Consider the following 20,629-nt stretch of genomic DNA (forward strand, 5'->3'; position numbering starts at 1 on the left):
TAAAAACAGGACGCTGAAGAACCTTAGCAAATAACTGTTCAACAAATACCGCAGCAAAAACTTGAAATCAATCGCCGTTCTCTGCACATGCTACACAATTCTTAACCTGTGCTACTAAACAGTGTGATTAATTTTAACCTTCTATCGTTACGACACCCAATACAGTTCACTTCCACTTCGACAATCACGTCCAATATGTAGCATTATGCCAACCGTCCCATTCGATGGTCCGGTTTGGCAATAATGGTAACGATTTTCGATTAACATCAATCGTGAGCTGTCGCTGCCTAGCGCAGGCTGTGCAAGCGATCGTTTTACATGAAAATTAATTAGACTAAGTTTCGTCCACCAACCAGGCGACGAGTGATGGCAAAATCGTGGATTTATTTTCCCAATTGTTGCGGTACAGGTAGCAGCACAATGTTGGTAGCCTAACGGCTGGATGGGTGTGGAAACCGTGAGCGATTGACGATTACTTATCGGACTGCAACGGAGTATAAGAAATCCATTAGCCCACCGGAAGCCTAATCTCTAGTGACCAGCCCTCAACAAGTACGCTAGTTAACTAAGAGGTTCGTTTGTTTGCACATTGTTTGTGCTGTTTGGGTACAAACTGGATACTGCTGATGCTGGTTGGATAGAATGGGTACCTACATCTAGGGTAGCAGAAGTAGCTCCCGGTTGCTTATCGCACCACTGCCCTTAGCCCGGAAAGGAGTTGCCGATAGGCTTACCGGAGGATATTGGTGACCTTTCCGGTAGCCCGACGTGTCGTACCGGTGTGTCTTGGTGGAATAAAACAAAACGCGTTTTGGGTTGTGGACGACTTGACGACGACCCACTTCCAGCCACAGCGTGTTGTTGCAGTTATTCTGCGTAATGCGTGAACTATTCCAGGCGCCCAAAGTGCGCTTGTCTTCACCCAAAGATGGTAAAAACATTTTAACAGCATAGTGCGATGCGATCAACAGATGCTGGTGGAAGGGGTATACGAGCGGAACGACGTGTGCGTATCCCGAACGGCAAATGGTCAAATTAGCTACGCAGTTGATGTGTGTATGTGTGCGAAGTGATCCGGAAAGGTTAGGTTTAAAAGGAGGCGGTGTGTTACCGGTAGTGCCTTTTCTGGAACCGACCGATGATGGTTTAGTGTGTTGCAGTTGGAAAGATCACCACCATGATCCAAGCCACCGGATGATCGTTTAATGTCAAGATGAATCATCAGATGAGCATTTTCCTAATGTCATTATTTGATCCTTTAGCGTCGACTGTGTGGGCTCACGGCTAATAACATGTGTTTTTGATGATCTGTACATGGAGTGTTGTGGCATTAATGGATTTGAAGAACATGTGTCACGAAAATGTTAAAAGAAATATAAAAATAGCTAATTTTAGGCATTTTAGGCAACTGTCGGCACAATGTTTTGTGTTATCTTTTTGAATATGCGAACTTTTGATGCTTAATGAAATTGTTATGTATGTCAAAACCGTTCAGCTTCTTTTCAGCTGATTCTTGGCATATTTTGATCAATGACGTCACAGCAGAAGAAAGCTAATTTGAATGCCAAAGTTTGGTGACAAAGTTTAATGCCATGTCTAAAATAATGTAACATATTTGTGATTGCGTTTTGCTAATAATTTGCTATTTTAAATTTTGATTCATCATTTTCAGCGCCATATATCCCCATGTAAAAAATCATGATTACATTTAACAAACTTTTTTAATACGGTCGTATCGCCGTGATTGGCACAAGGGAAAGTGAAATTTTTAGTTTTCTACACAAATTTACATATTTTTTTTCTACTTACCTTTCTGAGAGACATCAACACTAGAGCAAGCGAGGAACATGAACAGGAAAATTTGTCATGCTGCCAGTAGTTCATCTGGAAATAAACAAAGAAAGAAAAAAAACAATATTTTCAACTATAAGCTTCAACAATAATGTCGGGTAAAGTACCATTTTACCAATGAAATATTAGTTCCCATTCTAAAACCCATTCTTCACACCGCATTGCGATCGATCTATTTAGTCCGTTATAATCTTGTGGAATGTACACTTTACCCCCGATGCACCATTTAACACTCTCTGCATGTCGTGCACCGTTCTGCACCGTGATGGTTCGAGGTTGACCTCCGTTTTGCACCCAAAAGGTTACGCTTTATAGCACCATCACACCGCCATAGAACATATTACATTCCAACAAATCACATTACGCTTAATCATCCGAAGATGTAGCAGGGGTCTCTTCCATTTTGCCCCCCTTCCGACCTCTCTTAACACCCCTTCGTCTCTAGAAGCCAAAGTTCAACTGGCGCTTTACTTCCAATGGGGGTCGGTTGGGTATCCTTTTCGGTTCGCCCGTGTGTCCATGTGTTGCAAATCGATTTGTGCAACTTTGGCGGAACGCTCTTAGAAATGAACTCGAGGCCACTTCAAGCTCCATCCATGCAGCGGCGGACGCCCTTTGTAGTGGGCGGTATTATTTTCTTCTGCCGCTTATTCTTCTTCGCGGACAAGCCGGCCGACTCTCGGCTTGCCTCATTTGTGCTCCGATTAGTGGCGAAAGGAGACAACTGGGCCGAGTTGGCTGGTGGCTTCCTAAGCTTATTAGCTTCAAAGGACCGTGTACTGGGGGGCAACCCTAGTGCAGGCGGTTCGCAGTATTAGCAACAAAGAAAGTATCATTTATTTCAATTAAAAATGTGGGTGCATTCGAGTGCAATTTGTGCGTCCTTTGCTTTCGTTTCCCCACCGGTGCTCGTCTCACTCGCCCTCCTTGCGATACACATTATCCACCGTGAATGCGGATGTTAGAGTACCTTCCTGAATGCACACGGAAGATATCGGTTGAAGAGCGCAAGTAAGCGACGGGTGTAAGGTTTTGCATTCTTCGGAAGAGAACGGACACATTAAGCAGACCTCGTATGCAGACCCCAATGTATCGGTGGCCTGATGCACCAGTTTTTTTTTACGTGTGTTGCTCTTCATCACCCCACCAACGGTATGCGCAATGGCAAACGGCACATGGTCGTGCTTTTTGCTAATGGATCTCGGTTAAGTAGCATCTAGCGCAGCAACACGTTTGCACATTTGTCCGTCAAGCTTTCATCAGCGTGCCCGTCCAGCGACGATTGGACAGTGATTGTACCGTAGCTAGTGGACGGTGCGCTGCTGCGCCTGTAACCTTTTTCTTTCACTACGACCGTGTGGATCAATCTTTGGCGGCTAAGTTTATTTTCTCCCGTTCCGGGTACATTAAATTTCAATTTTAATGAAATGGTAAAATATGTAACACATTAGAGAAGGTGTTTTTATCACGATATTCGCTTTTATTGGGCTTGTGTGTTTATGCGGGTACGAGCTTTGCAATTATTTTGTTTGTTGTTGTTGATTGCAAACAAAAATTTATCACGCTTGCAGTTTTTCTTATCGTTCGGTGTGTGGGAGGCTTTCGAAAGAATAAATGTTGAAGGTTATGAAATGTTTCCCGCATTCTTTTTTTATGCAGTTTAGGAATGGGTTTTGATTAGAATTACAAAAGGATTTTTTATCATTTAATTTCTGATAATGATTCATACCGATAGGAGTAGAATAAATCCTTCACCAGCAGAGACGTTTAACTACAAGCCTTTGTGTTTTCAATGATCTTGTTCATCATAACAAAAAAAAAACCCACACTAAACATCAATGAAAGCGCCATTTCGTACGGGAACCCGACAAGGAAAAGCGGCATAATACGTTTCAACGTATCCGTAATTACCGATGATCGATCGGTTTTAATGGAGATTTCTTTTCGGTTTCACTTACTTTGTGTGTACCGTTTGGGTGACTTTCTTTGCGGAGCAGAAAAGGAGATTAACGGTGAACACCAGAGAAGAGGAATAGCGAAGCGAACGATTGAATAAAGAGATTAAGCAGCTTAAAACCGCGATCGCACTGCTTCGTACACTCGGCGACAATTGCAAATTGGAGCAGAGCAAATTGGCTCTAATGACTTGGCCATTGTTTGACTTACATTTTGTGCAGAAAATTGCCATTTTTCATTTCGCCGATCGTTTCAATATGATGGGCGTAACGTAAGAATTGAAATAAATAGTAATAGTTAAATTAAATGGAAAGGTTACTCTTTGCTTTTTTTATTAAAATTTTCCCAAAAAAACACTTTTCTTTAAAATAAAAATAATAAAAAAAGCTCCATCCTTGCGATGATGATTTCACTTCTTTACGATCCATTGACTAAGGTGCAGCATATCTCACTTTCTAACCGTTTTGCCCATTTTTTCCACTGTCACTTCAAACGAATTCCCCGTTCGTACGGCTCAATTTACTGCGGAAAACACGATTTCCTCTTATAACTTTCCACCAACCGCTGGGTTCGTAACGCGCGCAAACCGCAAACCGATTTGTAACGTGTTCCGGACGCATGGCTTCATTTTCCGGCACACCATTTTCCACCTGATCGGTTGGCGGTGTTGTGTTTTTTTTTGTTGTTGCTTCAGATTTCCGTTTCATTGGGCATATTACTTTGCGTCTGTAATCGATTGCTTAGTGATGCGTACGCAAAAATCAAACAGAATTACATGAGCACACTTTTCATCTTTGGCTGTTGCTACATTACCGATGCTTGAGCGATACGCTTTCATTGCGAAATTTGGATTTTTCCTTGTGACTGGTTCACAATAGAAATTTTTATTCTTTTGCAGGAAAACGCAAGTGAATCTTTCACCAAGAAATTACCGAGATTAATAAGATAAATATTGCTTAAATGATATTTACCTCCTTTATCCAATAATTAAAGTACCTTTGGATAATATACTTTGCTTCTCCCAAAGGCAGTTTAATAAAAATAAAAACATTACAGATTTGAATACGCTACTTAAAATACTAAAAATTATTTTATGCTGCCTATTCTAATTTATATTAAAATGTTGACTCAATATTAAACGATTCTAATGCCACATCCTATCTTTAAATAATTCTTAATATTTGCGACACGGTGGTACAGTGGGGCAAATGGCATTTCGGAACTTCTACCAAGATTAGTGGCTATTTATCGGATACTTAAACACTAATCGCGTTGCTATATGTAAGCGTTCGAAAAATGATACTTGCATCAATAATTGAACGAACGCTTGAAATCGACGAGATGTCCAGCAACACGCCCTGTAACAACTGCCACGCCACGTGTGTTGCAAAACCGTCATACAATTACCGCGCTGCAATACCGAAACGGATGCAACATTGACGACCGTAGGGAAGTTTCCACCACTCATGCGGAGCATTGGTACTTGCACAACCGAGAAACACATCCGCGGAGCAGATTCTAGCCACTTCTAATAAGCAGGTCAGTGGCCAAGGCCCATTCTCCCGCGTACGGTAGCGATTTCGTACGATTATCCATCCGGCCATGTTGCACGATCCGTTCGAGCACCCGGTCGGACTTATCAATTAATTTGATCTTCATGAGCAAAAGAACAAATCCTCACCCACGGTACGGTTGGGTTTCCAATCGATTGACGTGCAATGTTTGCAGCTGGCAGAACAACGGCAGGATCCGATGCGATCGTACTTATGCTGCATACGTGCAGTGGGTGCGCATTTCAGAGATCCTAGACAACATGTTCTTGTAACGAAAAAAAATGAATCTAACAAAAAAATCACCCAGCGTACATTAACCAAAGTACGCTACAAAAGGAGGAGAAAAAAACGGCTGAGCTTAGAATTGGTAATAAAATTGAAACAAATAACTAATAACAAGTAATTATATTGTAAATAATTATTGGTTGAAACAAATTATGCCACTATTGGGACGGAAAGGCAAATGGACGTGCTGGACGTACCAAATTGGTGAAGGTGGCAAATCGATGGCAGTGTGGCAAAACTTCACCCCATGCAGAAGCCTACAATAGATGAAGAGATAGCTTCCCATAACCATTGACTGCCACTAGGAGTTAGTCGGTCCCTTCAGTTTGTCGGCGTTTGCTAAACGGGTAGAACTAATTCCTTGACATTACTAGACCGCTGCTCGCGGTACTCATTTATTGAACCAATATTTTTAACCCATCCACAAACTCCGCTAGAGGTGGGAAAAAAGAAGGCAAAAAAAAGTACTAAACGCGATCGTCGACTCGGCGCAGCATGTTCCTTTTTAATGGTTTCACTGCATCGCCACCTTCGACAATCACGCGCCGGATAAGTCGACATTCGCTCTGCATAACAATATAATTTCGTGCAATTATTGAACCAACAACAACTCATTTTTATGACTCCCACTTATCGGGGGTTTGGTTGTTAAAGTGTTTAAACTCGGTGTGTTTTTATTTGGTGCAGCGAGAGATAGTGTGAGCAGCACAAGGAATTGCTTCCTTCCCATCTGGTACCTGAGCGGTGTTTGGAATGTTTTCCAATGGCTACCAATGTGGAAAAAAGGTATGTTGCTGAAGGACGGGTTTGGGGCGGCAATGCAACCAAACAAGAAACATTTGATTGGAACCTTTTTATCGTTTTGCAGCATTGGTGAAGGTCGAACGAGTAGCCGATTGTAAGCGATAGGAATAGTGCTTGAGTGCAGCAGTGGATTTAGTTGTAATGTAGTCGTTAAGATACGATCCTATTGAAACAGCACACTAAAAAAAATAATTAAAGAATTATTATTTTCAAGAAATTGATTCACTCAATGCCTTCGAAAATTCATCCATTATCGATGATTGATACATTTCTGTTCGCATTTTGATCTTGTTTGTTAGTTGAATCGCATGTTAGACGATTATTAATTGATAACATCTGGATATCTCCCCAAAAGCACGGTCTCTGTCGTCAAACAATCAGCAACTGCACTGTCGTACAGTTGTGTAGCTTTAGAGAAAACCAATATTTGTACTTCCGTCGCTTACAGCAACAATCGAGCCAAGATTGCCATCGTCTAACGGTCGTCGGTGAGTCAGCAATGGTTGAACTTTTCGTTGAATTAAAATAAAAAAAAAACCGGTGAAACGAAGCATAAACACTGCATGAAATAATAAAACAACACCGTAGCACACTAACGCTGCGTTTCCCCCAGCTGATCAATTGCATCGTCCAGGCGAAGGCGGTGGCTACAGCACACGCTTCGTCTGCAAGAAACCACGTTTAAGCCCGATCGGTTTTCGCCTTAGAGTGTGGTGCACAAGGCGGGTTGTTGTTGTTTTTTTTTGCAGCTGCACAGTTACCCGTCGCGGGACGTCGCTCGCAAGTCGCCGCCGTTGAATTTTCGATTAAGAGATGACGAGTTCCCGCACCGTATCGCGCATTTGTGGCTGTGGTCGTCACGGACGCTGGGGCGTGCTTGATGGACTTCAGTCAGCGAGGAAGATAAATGACAGTTCAATTTCGAGTGCAATTAATTACTGCCCTAGAATGACCGGCTGACTGATCGGTGCGGGTGACGGGAAAGTGAAGCAAAAAAAAAAACACACAAACCTAAAAACCCAAAACGATCGTCTGAGCTCTGGGCCACAATAATAAATTTAAGGAACAAAACGATCCCGCTGCCGGCTCGGTAGGTGCAGGCGAGCATCGCACAGAGATGGTGCGGAGGTTCGTCGCTTGCATCGCCGGCATAGTGTCTTTCGTAATGGGCGAGCTCAGCTGTACCAATGCCATTTGCCAAGCGCCGTACCACCGCCTGTCGAATGGTAAATTCTAGCAATCTTAATATTTTGACAACCGTCCGGGACGATAATCGTATCCAGTCGCGACACCGTTCGCGTAGCGCGCGCGTACCGCTCCGTAACTTAGGCTCAAATAGTGCTGTCACGCATTAAGCGGTGAACTGTTTTTTTTTTTCTTCAACAACCATCCGTATCATAATGAAATCTTGTGTGTGCATGTGTATGTGTGTGTTTTAGAGAAGCGAAAAAAAACGTAATTGCTTACCGTGTCTCCCAGGCCGGTCAATACGGTGATTACGATGGGAGAAAAGAAGCGAACTCCGGGAGACAAAAATATGTGGAGCTCATAATAAAATTAAGTATTAAATGAGCCTTCCCGGCACCGTACCACATTAGTTGTGGCGCTGTTTCGACTTGCAACTGAACGAACGCTTTGAAATTTGAGCCGTTGATATGTTCAATGTGTGTGACGAGTAATTCTGGCATATCCTTTTTCATTTCTTTCACCATTTTTTTTCGTTATAAACAGTGGAAAGATTTTAAACCCTTGCATAATAAACAAAATACTATTTACAATGACAGACATAGAGCATTCTATAGCCTTAGTTACAATGTATTGCACAAAAATAAACTTCACTTATTCTTTCCTATCAGGAATTTCTTTTATTATCCTACTAAAGAGAAATAAAGAAAAAATTCAACAGTTAAAGAAAATTTACACTAAAGCACAAGTTTCTCGGTGCTCTCCACAAGCAGCGCAATCGCTTGCAGCCAGGGTCAAATTGCTGAGCTCATAAACAGCGGAACTTTATAACTTAATTTCACATTAATTATCCATCACTTGTCATAAACATCTCGACTTTATTAAGATGTGCACGCTTCCTTTACGAGAGGGGGACACTTCGGGAACGATGCGCAAATCTCGTTTGTTTGGCATGGGCAAAATAAGCAAGTTAAAAATACGATCGCAGGACGCAGCAGGATCATCAACGACGGTCAGCAATTGCAATGTGGACCAGCGGACCAGCAAACGTAAAAGATGAGCTTCGTACCAAGTTGACGACAGCAATATAGCAGGCAGAAATAAATAAAGCGTATGCAAATAATCAACGCAACTGAAGCGATACTGAAGGATTGCACACGATCGTTCATCTTTCCAGCAGGAGGGGAAATAAAGAAGTATACTGAAGTGGAAGCACTTCAACCATACCAATGCAAAGATTGTGTGTAAATAAGCAATTTGCTCTGACTGACTTGTCCAGCTTCCCTGTTCAGTGCCCCAGCGTTCGAATCAATTGATGATTCGTTAAGGAATAGAGGTATCATTCTTTTGTAGCCAACAAAATATATAAAAAAAAAACACAGAAATAAAAAAAAAATATGCACCGGAGTGAAAGGTGGCATAGTGGCATCGAAAGAGGAACGCTCATTTATTGTGGTACAAGTTTTGCACTCCGTTTGTTATAATGATGCTCCGTTGCATCGATCCGAAACTGTCCTTACATTTCGTTGACGATCCCCAGCAGGTACGGCGATACCTTTTTGAAAGAAGATGTTGTTGGGCGAATGAAATTTAACCCCTTTTTTGGGAAAACTGTGCAACTGTGGCGTGTGTGTGTGTGTATCGCGAAACTAAACCCCGCGGTGAACGTTATCCCACTCTCCTTCCGTTTTTGGGGAAGGTTAAGCCGTGCATGAAGCTTATGGTAATTTTCACCACGATCCAGCCCATACACGGAATCCATCGAAATGGTGACGTTGCCGTCGCACTCGGCCCTCTTGCGAACTCGGCTTGACCTCGTACACACAGCGGGTGCGGCTGTTGGTACGCATCGCATCGGTGTGTCGATAAAGTTTTGATATCTTCATTTCATCCGCCACTAGTGAGGGGATATAAATAAGTCATTTTATTGAGTACGAAATGGCACATGAAGCAGAATCGTAGGAAGGAATGGAAAGGAAGGGAGAAAAAAATCCCAACCTTTACCGCTCTTCATAGTGCGTTCACCAAGGCCGCACGGCCGGTATGGAAGCATTGCTCGCTTTGTGCACCGTACAAAACCCAACTGACAAGAAGGAAGAGATCACCGGAAAAGGTATGCATGCAAATGACAACAGCCGTGCACTAACAATGCCGCCATCGATGATGATTCCTTTCCATTCGTTTCCCAAATGGGTCGCAACCGAGAGAGAGGGTATGCCGAAGCCCGATCGGGATAAGAACTGTTAATCTGCGAACAATCCACTTCATGCGGCATATGATGATCCTTGCAGCGTTTGCTTTAGTGCGTTTGGCCAATAAGTGTACGGAACGCATCGCGATACGGCAAATGGTTACGGAATGATGGGGTCACGGGTACGTTGACGACCTGCAAATGAAGATCGAACGGATCCAGTAATTGACTTCCCGGGTTTTTGGCGTACATGTGTTCTTTCGTTTGCTTCGTTTTTTCGTGGAAAGCAAAAAGGCGTGTTTGCGTGACGTTTTCTCAAGCAGCATCAGCCACATAATGGTAACCTTTTTTCTGCGCCGGGTAGAAGTTGTTTGTCCTGTGAATAGCCATCGTAAAGCCTGATGAAGATGTAATAATGTGTTAAACATTATTGACTCATTCTGTATCGTTCGTTCGTGTGATTTTTTTTTCTTGCTCTTTCCCGGAAATGACGTCTTTAAATCGCATTTTATATACCTGGTTCGTTCTTGCGTGACTGAATTATTTTTTGGTTGAAGAGAAATTTGTAACTAAAATTTAAAAATTGAGAAAAAATATTTTCCAATACCTTGAACTTTTTATTGGGCAATATAAACACTCTTCCCCTTGTTTCATTCGATCTATCGATTTGAAAAGTAAGAGATATAATAGAAAAACAAGTATCTTATTAGATTTTATTCCTACCAATTCTAACACAACCCACCCAGAACTGCTTGTCACCGGGATGCATAAATCTGTCGCTACCTCCCCTACTGTCTGTGCGTCCCGGGTTCACACTGTACGATCAGTGAACGATCATAATTCTGTCATAGTCGGCTGACCATTCATGGTGTTGCGTACCTACATGTGCCGTACACGCGTACACGCTCGGCGCGATTGCGTTGGAGTTCCGGAGTGTGAACAATTATCAGCATTACAACAGTGCAACAGTCTCGACCAGGTAACGTTAACTTCCTAGTGCCACAAGAATATCGCTGTCACCGAGATAGCGGAGAACATTTAGATCGCAAGACGGTAACAGGCAATCGTTCCCCGCCTTCAGATCCCCAATAAAGATCCTTGCGCTACACACGCTCTCCTTGCCACCCCTTTTCTACGCGTTCGTGATGAGGTGTGTGATAGGGTGCTAGAATCCAGGAGTAATATCTTGATCCCGCTCGCGTACCCGCCACACATACACACGCTCGCGCAACGATCGTACAGGGGTGGGAATAAAATGGCAATAAACAACAATTAATCTGACAGCGGTGCTAATAGAGGCAGAGTGTGATCGAGAGCTGGGGATCCGCAACAGCGAAAAGGGAAACCGGGCACGTTTTGCTATGGGAAGTCTTCCATGGTCACGCGTCCGATACACGTCCGACGATGTGTGTGAGGTGAGAATCACCTTAGCGCTGAGCGGCTGCGGTGGTAAAGACACGACGTGAACGACTAGACAAAGCCGAGACACTGTCGGCGAGACATTGGCGACATTCAAGCGTCACACACTCATCACTGAGCGTTGGTAAAAGCGGATGGGGAGTGGAGAATGGCGGGCTGTCAGGTAGGTTGAGTTGATTTGACAGCCCCCGAGGTGGACACACACACACACTGTCGGGGTGTGGAAAGGCATATCGTGGACTAGAACCGATGCTATACGGTGGTGTTTAGTAGGGAAGAATAGAGCACTCAAAAAAGGTGGCTCACAGTATAATGAACAAAAAAGTCTACGAAAAAAGGTAGAATGTGTGAGATCGGTAATAGATTGACGATACTGCGGCAGAACCTATCCAAGAAGACATCAGATTTATTACATTAAAGCTTTAAAGCTGTCCTCAAGAAAGTTTCCAACGTTGTCTAAGAAATGAAATGGTAATGATCGTACTAAGGTGTTACAGAATCAATAACAACCGAGGTAAGTTATCCAATTGAGGAAAAGAAAATGCATAATAATTGAAGCTCAATACTTGAATCTGAATATATCCCGTCGTGTCTTCGTTTCCCAGCACCCGTATGAATATTCTCGATATTCTCGGCGTATGGATAGCGCAGTGGTAATTGATATTGTTTCGGAATGACATTCGCAAACTCTTCAAAAAGTTCCCCAGTACGACACACTAGACGAGCAGTTGGCGTGTTAAATCGTGGGCGATCAATAGCACTTCAGGTGGGTAGACTAACGTCCCAACAAGCCGTTTATTTTATATTACTTTATTCGTAAGTAACATCCTTATGGATAATGATGACCTCTTCGTGTGTCGTGGATGTTGTCCAATCGGTAATCAGAGAGATCATAAAGATGTTTCATTGGAGTACCTAAAGATCTAAACGTAGATTTCTCAAACCAATATATAAATATGTTAGTATTACAAGGGACAAGGATAAGATCAGGATGCTATGGATAAATTTCATGATATTTCTTAACGTAATTTAACCAAAACATCTATTGGTTATAATCATGGGGTGCAACATTGCCACATTTAATACCGGCATAAAGAATGTGGTACAATAAAAATTCTACCAAAACCTTGAAGAACCAGTTTAAGGGCTTAATTGAGGCCAAACATAAAAAAAAACATTAAGGCCAGTTTTTCCTGTTCGTGCCCAAGCATGATTTTATGGAAATACGCCAGCTTTAAGCAAATAAATGATCTATTTGGCACACACAAAAAAAACCATTCGCTTACCGGAACCTTCTGAACCAGCGAGGCTGGCCTTCCGCAACCTTGGGCACACATAATCGGTCGATGTTATCGTCGTGAAACACGCCGCGGCCAAGATTTGCGGTTCAATTACGTTCGCCAACGCCTACCGGCCTACCATACCCAGCAGGGATTTGGACGAATTGCGATTGATTTTGGCTCCGGCCAGCTGCAATAAACTCATAAATCAGTACTTCAGTAGCAAACTGGCGAACTGGAGCACCGAGAGTGAAACAGTCTTTTTTTTGTTTGTAAGCTAATTTTTCATCATGCTGACCTTGCCCCCGAAATGCCCGGACTACCTATAGGGCTTATCTGAAAACGGGTGTAAAACCGTAACAATGCCCCAGTAGCCGGGCCTCATCCGTTTCAACCATCCATCCATCTTGTTTAGAAGACAACGCTTGCAAAAAGGAAGAGAAGGTGGTATCTTAATCGCCAGCGCCAGCACGCGAGGTGGCTCTCTATCGAAGATGTGGATCAGAGGGCTTTTGTGAGTGAAATATGACTGGTGGCAAGGTCAGACCGTCACACAAACTGGCAAATCCATTTAAATGCGGCAACTAACTTCATCGCGGTGGATATTTTGCCAACCAAATACATCGTTCAATGAAAAAAAAAAACTATATCCCTGCAGGGTAAGGTAGATACCGTGCTGGAAGTAACACGGGCTGAGATTGATCACTAATAAACTCGATCATGCTCCGTCAAACGGTTGAAACAGAGTCGTGGGCTGCACATACCTCAGTACACGGTTGGGATTGAATCCTGAACGGGGCCGCAAAATAAATATTACCCGCGTGGCTGCTTGCAGCTGGTATCAGGAATCGTCCAGGGTGCATACGGTGGTACCTTGGTCCAGATCTTGGTCAGTGATAAATGTGGAAGACTCGTAGTAGGAGTAGCGCCGGGTATGGCCACCGCCCGAAACATGCCCGTGCACACGGTGCTCGTGAGTGTACAACCAGCAGCAACAGTCAGGATCCCCAGGAAGTTGTGGCAATCGCGTCGATGTACCTTTGCAACACACACATACGTGCCACAGACGGAGCTGCATGAAACATTCGCCGTAAGGCGCTTGTAGTTCTCAATCTTACAGCGGATTACTGATCGATCGGTTCGGTCCGTTTCACTTTCCTGAAGGAGTCCGGCTACAAATCGTCACAAATCGTCCGACAGACGGCCGGAGCGCGTCCATACACCACTGCCCGGGTAACGCTTCACGATGACGACATCGATCAGGTTCAACACAGCCGGACTCAAGGAAACGGATTATCGGAATGCGCGAATGTGCGCCTCGCGCAAACAAGCCCCAAACAGCATGCGATGCGAAAACAACGAATGCGAAGGGAGATCAGCACGGGAAGATATCACCCCTTTTGCAATGGCGATAGATACACGGTACCAATGTTTGCGGTTGCTTACTTTTCTTGTTTGCTGGTTCACCGACTTTGAAAGCGTCTCAAATCCAGCGTGGTCGTTTGGGAGTCAGAGACTTAATCAACAAATCAACAGAACGGGCAAACCAGGAAACTTCGGAACACATCACAGTGTGCGATACAGTGTAACAAGTAACATGGACAACGGAGAAGTGATTAAATTGTATTTCGGATTGATTTTTGTTTTTAGCTTTGTGCCATGCACATGTACATTGGGTAATTCTGGCTTAGCCTGTGTGATTTTGAAACGGTTCATCATGCTGTTTCGGTATAGATCGAGCAAAACAACGTGTCGATTGTAAAGCGATTCGAATAGCAAGTTGAAACTTCAAGGGAGCAATTCTCTGGAAATTAGTTTGTTCTTCAATATATTCTAGATTTTTGTCCCAAGTTTATATTGTACATTGTACATTAATATTCATCTGTTGTTACACCATCTTATCTTTCTCAATTTGGTACTCTTACTGCTTGATTGCGACTATTGGTTGCTAATGAAGAAGCGTTAGGTTGCCATAGTTCCACCAGATCAAACACTACCTAAAAAGGAACCACAAAGATGATTTAACCGAAAAAAGACTATGCGTCCACTGACGCTCATGGAACGTGTTGGGAAATTCCACATAGTTCAATTAAGAAGCTTACCGGACTACCCATACGACAATGTTGATGATGCACACTCCGTAACAACCCGATCGGGCACCAGCAAAAAAAGGGCGGTAGCTGTTCGGGTTTGAAATGTCACCGCTGCTCGAACGATCGCAATTTATCGCCTAGCGGTAGCGATACGTTTCCCAACCCCGACGCTTCTGCCAACGGTTGCGCAACGGATCGTGTCGCAAGAAGGATCCTCCTCGACCGAGAATTCAGCACGTAGGGATACAAAAATGGCTTGCGCCAAGCTAAACCTGTTCCTGCTGATGCTATGCCCTAACGACCCTTAAAACGCCATTTTCGGTTGATGATTCATGCGCGATCGTATGGCAGCGGTAACATCGTGGCCCCGATTGTGCATCGGAAAATTGTTACATGGAAGGCGTCCAATGTCTGTGTGTGTTTGCTTCGCATCCGACGGGTGGGTTTTCCACCTCGGTCCGGGGGAGGTAATAGTTCTGGTTATGCGCAAAAAAAAAATGCGGAACACATGTTCACGAGTATGTCGACTTATGGATGGCAATTTGCATTCGGTTCGGTTCAATCGCTCGGCATATTTGAATCGCAAGAAGAGCTTACTTTACATTGAATCGAAGCTAGCATCACCATGGTACAAGAATGTCTGTATACCCATGATGGCTTTTTTATGGGAATTGCATTCCGGATCATTTGTTGAATGAATATCAAATAAAAAAGTAAACCCTGCACTGTTGGCAAACTGGCAAAAAGATAATGCAATTATGTATCCGAAAGCAGTTTCGTCGCATGGTTTCCTCTCTGTTCCTTAGAAACAGAGCTTCAAAGTGTGCATAGAACCTAGCACTTCGGGTACGGAGACATAGAACTCGGTGCGATGCAATTGATTCACTTCGATCATCTCACTCATGTACCTCACGAATCGGCGAGGTGTAGCTAACCTCCCTCACCCTCTCCACATACAGACACACTCCCCCTGAAAATAACATAATGCTCCAAAGACCCCCATGGGTGGGTACTGGGCGCAATTTATTTGCCACGGTCGCGCCCTGCTGCACCACACACACCCCCGTCGCGGTTTTCGCATTCGAACGAAGGCCCCCCGGGCGAAGGCATGAACCAACGGACCGACCGTTCGGACGGTCCCCTAACACATCCTATCGCGTCATATCTGCACGAGCTTCACGAGATGCAGCTGTGCCTCTAATGGAGTAGTTTTACCCGGAGTTTTTTTTTCTTGCACGCGCTCGCGAAACCGCTGCCGAAAGTTACGAAATCGCACTGAAGGTCGCGCTGGTCGCCGCTTCACGAGATGGTAAGCTAGCCCGCAAGCCCGGCGGACCGGTGGACCGGTGAGTCACAAGGGTGGTAGAACCAAAACGAGACGGTCCGTTCTCCAACACACTGTTACGTTTCGGGAGGCGTTTTTGGGGGCAGGACTTTAGCAGGAGAGGTTACAGGCGTTAGAGAAATATACAAAAAAACAAACCCGCAAAAACCCAGCGAATGGCACATAAAATCTAACACATTCCACCCGGTGTGAGTCATCCGGCCGGCGTGAAGTGATACTGCTTGGTGGCGTTAGTACGGTCGGGTCTAATATCTTGTTTGGTTAATGGGTAAGACTTTTTCTTTCTGTATCGTTTGCGATATTCACAGCTGAAAGTGATACTGCATCCATAGAATCGATGCTCACAGTCATTAGGGTACTCGTTGGTGTCGTTAAATGGTGACAAGTCGTTCATGTTTGGAATAGAGAAGCTGTCAAGGGAGACATAGTTTATGGGTTTTTTGTATCATTTAAATGTTTGTCAACGATAAGAAACGGTTTCAAAATATTCTTAAACATACAAAGTAATTAAACTAAATTTAAATATTTAACGTAATTCACAGTTGACTTATTTGTCATATTTGACATTTGACATATTTACAATGAAAGAAGATGACAGTTAAATACTAACACAGAGAAAACGTAAGAATATGATTTCGTTGTCTTCTGTCAAGGAATTGAATCTAAATGAAAACAAAAAAAAGTATAGCAAAAAAATTAAATGAAATTTTTAACTTAAGGACTGTAAAATAAAGATTGAACCAATATTTTATCAAACTTGTCAAAATGTTATAAAAAAAACAAGTTTATTTACATCCTCGGTTAACATCCTACGGATGGTAGCATAACATACAGTTCTCACCAGAGCTCATTGACCGTTTCGCTTTTATCGAATATATTAGCTCGTAAAGATATCTGTCTCAATGAACCCAAAACAGAGCGGGATGTGAAGAGCAGAATAAAAAAAGAAACCTTCTTCCAACCACTCATAAAAATTCATAACTGTGGATCAAAAGCCGTTGCCCGGCATATATGCTCATACGGACAAATTAATCGCCATCGTTGCGGTTGTGATCGGTTAATCTGTGCACGGGTGGGATAATGTTTTAAAGCAAAAATCAGCAAAATATACATAAAAGTAAATACCAAAAGTCGATCGCACACCAAAGGAAGATAGCTCTTTTTGACGGTCCATCCCGAAACCGGGAAGATCTACTCGGCTCTTACGAGTTCGCCCTCGAAGTTCGTTAAAGGAAATTGTACTTAATATTTAATGCGGGCGTATTAGTGTCCCTGTGTGTGAGTGCTTTTTTTGGAGGGGGACGATCAATAATCGTAAAACCAATTTTATTGAGATATAAAAATATTGTTTCGATTTTTGGTGGATTGATCAAGCAAAGCATCTCTCCGGTCTGCATAGGCTAGTGTTCATCTTGAATCGATCGAAAGGAAAGTACCAAATCTTATACGTTATTCCCATCATTGTACGGTAACAATTGTGCGTCTCCTGAAATTGATGGGTAATTTTAACGATCTTCCTGACCCTTGGTGGCCATAAGTTTGTTTGCTGTTTCTGCCACAGTTGCGTCCCACCGGTTGACAGCGTTCCGTATCGATTCCCATCGTTTTGGCGCTTAAATATATTAACCGCTACAGTGCGCACCGGTGGCAGATTTAATTCCGTAAATCTTTTTACGACCATCGCACAGCTTGCATTTGAGCACAATTAACGCACGCAAAAAAAGCTCCACAGCTTCACTTCTCACATACAGCAATGCGGTTTGTCATACGATGCTTTTCACCTGGGCCCGTTCGCAAAACATCCCTTCGGTTGAACCTTGCCAATCAAGACCACCGAACCGGGGATGATGCAAATGGCGAAACCAAAGGAACCCGCCCAACCTGGCTGATCGGAGGCCATATTTTACGCTTTATATGTGACGGGTGCGGATACTTAATTTGAAGTTCACCTAGTGACAGATAATTGCCCAAACAACGAGACAAAACGAGATCATTTGCGGGTTCGGCTGCTTTCTTTTTAGCCGTCGTTTGGGACGCTAAGTAAGACATCGATTCGTTAGGGAGGCACGTTTATGATCGCACAAAAGACAGAAATTGTGTAAATTATGCATAACATAAATGCAGATTTTATTTATGTTGATTTTTTTTGTATTACACACAAATTGTGACGATTGTACCCAGCGCGGTACCTAGCGAAGAAAAAGACAATAAAATGATACGCTTTAGTTGCGATAGGTTGATTGTGTGTTGGGTGTGGTACAATCAATCGAGCAATGAATGGAATAAAAAATAAGAATATTGCCGAATTTTATTACTCAAAATCAAATCGAAAAAACAGGTTATTTATATCGTTAAATGATCATAAAAGCTATACAATCTTGTCAATTATATCTCCAGTATTCAGGTTTGAACAAATTCAATATTTGTTGTTCAACATTGTAGTTCCTATACTATTGTCACAATAAGCTATCTTATGTAACAGCAACGAAAAAGAAAACCTTTCAAATGATCATCAATTCCTGGTAATTCCCTTTTGCGATAAGTTTTCGCACATTTGCTACAAACGACGAACCCCGTGCGGGTACGTTAGTAACCTTCCCAAGAAGAGGCGCAATTACGTGTATAGCACGCGCAAAGATCGTGACAGGGCGTTAATTCCTTCCCATCCTGCAGATTGGAAAACTGGATCGAAAGTGTTTTGCCTGCTGCAGGAACCATATTCAACGCAAACACAAACACAGGTTCTTCGCTTATCGACACCCGGTCGGCAAACAAGTCTTTCGTTTTTTCAAATAGTTTGTTTAAGTTGTACCATCCGGCGGGGTGGTTTGTTTTTTTTCGGTATTATATTTCGTAATTAGTTTCGTACGCTGTCCACATTCGGTATCGTGCACGTGGTAAGACTTTTCCGTTAAAAAAAGGAATAACAAAAACCCCGCGATTGCGAAAACGAACGGTTATGCTGGAGAGCTGGGCGGCGTAGCAGTCATGTTTACACTAATGTGATCGGTGGGAGGAGTAGAAACATAAATTTAGCCTCTCACCCGCTATCTTTCGTGACGGTGGCCCGTGATGGGGGCCCGTGTGTCATGCTGAACACAGCAAACACACACACACGGACCATTCGTGGAACGTGCGCACCAGGGGGAAACTCATTTTTCATCCCTGCCAAAACGCTCCTGTCAACAAGACGGTTGTGTTTGGAAAGAAAGGAAATGTTTAAGGAAGAGTATAGATCTATTTTTTTATCAAACTCTCCGACCGTTTTAGCTTGAGCGCACGTTCAGTCAGCGGAATCATATGGACATGGTAGTGAAGCATAAGCGCAACAAGTTTCACTTCAAATGGCCTCGTTGCGAACGCATCGATCGCTACCGGTCGTTACTCAGGTGGAACGATAATTGATAGCAATTTTGCAACCGGAAAGCAGGAAACGACCTTCACCTCTTCTGCTTCTTAATTATAGAGGTGGGGTAGTTGTATATTCGTTGGATTAGAAAAGGTACTGGCATGATTGATCGTTGCGGGGAGATATCGCATATTAAGGCCACAGATTTATTACAAGGATACCAGATCTAAATTTTCGATCACAGCTACTTTATGTTTGAAGAGATGCTGTACAAGGTTTTTCTTTATTTGCGCTGCACCGAAACATCACTTACCGCCAAAGGGGAGGAAAAGTAAATACAAGACGAAAAAATCCCGATCGATGGTTGTCAGTTCATTAGGACAAGATACATCAGCTGTTGTTTAACAACGCCTGGGAACGACCTCGCCTTCGGTCGGTTCGACAAAACAACTTTCACTGTCGTTTTCACCAGGGCCGGAGCGAGGGCTTCTTCGCAAAACACGGCCCCAGCCACGGCTGAAAGGGAGGCCCAAAAACATCCTTGAAGCTTACGGTGCCGGGCACACCAAAAAAGGGAAAATGTAAATTTCTTCCCGCAAATACTGGGCAAGCAAAGCGAGCGGTTTCCTCTCGCAAGGGGTCTCCAGATATCAATCGTACTCGTTTTGCGATCGTAATTGGTCGCTGTCGCTGCAGCTTCAGTGCACACACCCGTTCTCGTTCGTTTTGTTTCATTTATTCTCGAGCGCAGTGTTGCGAACGGCAGGAGATGATACGAACCGAGCTGGACATCCTGGGAGCCCTGCTGCTGTGGATCGCCACAAAACGACACAAAAGGATGTTTTGATTACGGTGATGAGATATTGAATTCTCGAAAGTGGGATCCAATACCGCTGATCGTCCAATGCTGATGGCTGAGTCGCGTCACCGGTGCATAACTGCTGTGCCGACAACGATGTGCCACGTTGGGGATGGGTCCACCACTGTTGGGTTTAATTATTTCAAGAACACAAAATATGCGCGACATAACCCGCTGGGGTCGGTCGATCCGAAGCGAAAGGTTCCTTTCTCTTAGCGCTCGGATCGCTCTTTCGATACGTTCTTCGTTGGTCGTTTTTTCGGTTGAAAATCCTTTTCCAACAGTGTCAAGCTTCCTTTCCATCTTCAAGCTCGTGTTTTTTTACGTGTTTTTCTCTCTCTCTCTCAGGTTTTGCTACGGGAATGCTTCCCGGAGTGAAAAGTCCTGCCGGGCGATCTTTCGGGTGGAGTATGAGTGACATGCTTCAGCGGTGCTCCTGCATAACGTTTCCGAAGAACC

The 20,629-nt window shown here is 43.5% G+C and overlaps 1 long non-coding RNA gene across 1 annotated transcript in view; it reads right to left on the reverse strand.

Moving 5' to 3' along the window:
• The window catches only part of LOC125762904 (uncharacterized), a 271,270-nt gene that overhangs the window by 110,869 nt on the left and 139,772 nt on the right, over positions 1–20,629 (reverse strand). The window contains exon 3 of the long non-coding RNA XR_007418270.1: positions 1,810–1,884. This is a non-coding gene — a long non-coding RNA (uncharacterized LOC125762904). The remainder of the gene's footprint in view (positions 1–1,809; positions 1,885–20,629) is intronic.

Source organism: Anopheles funestus, chromosome 2RL, assembly GCF_943734845.2.
Source record: "Anopheles funestus chromosome 2RL, idAnoFuneDA-416_04, whole genome shotgun sequence".
NCBI lineage: Eukaryota > Metazoa > Arthropoda > Insecta > Diptera > Culicidae > Anopheles > Anopheles funestus.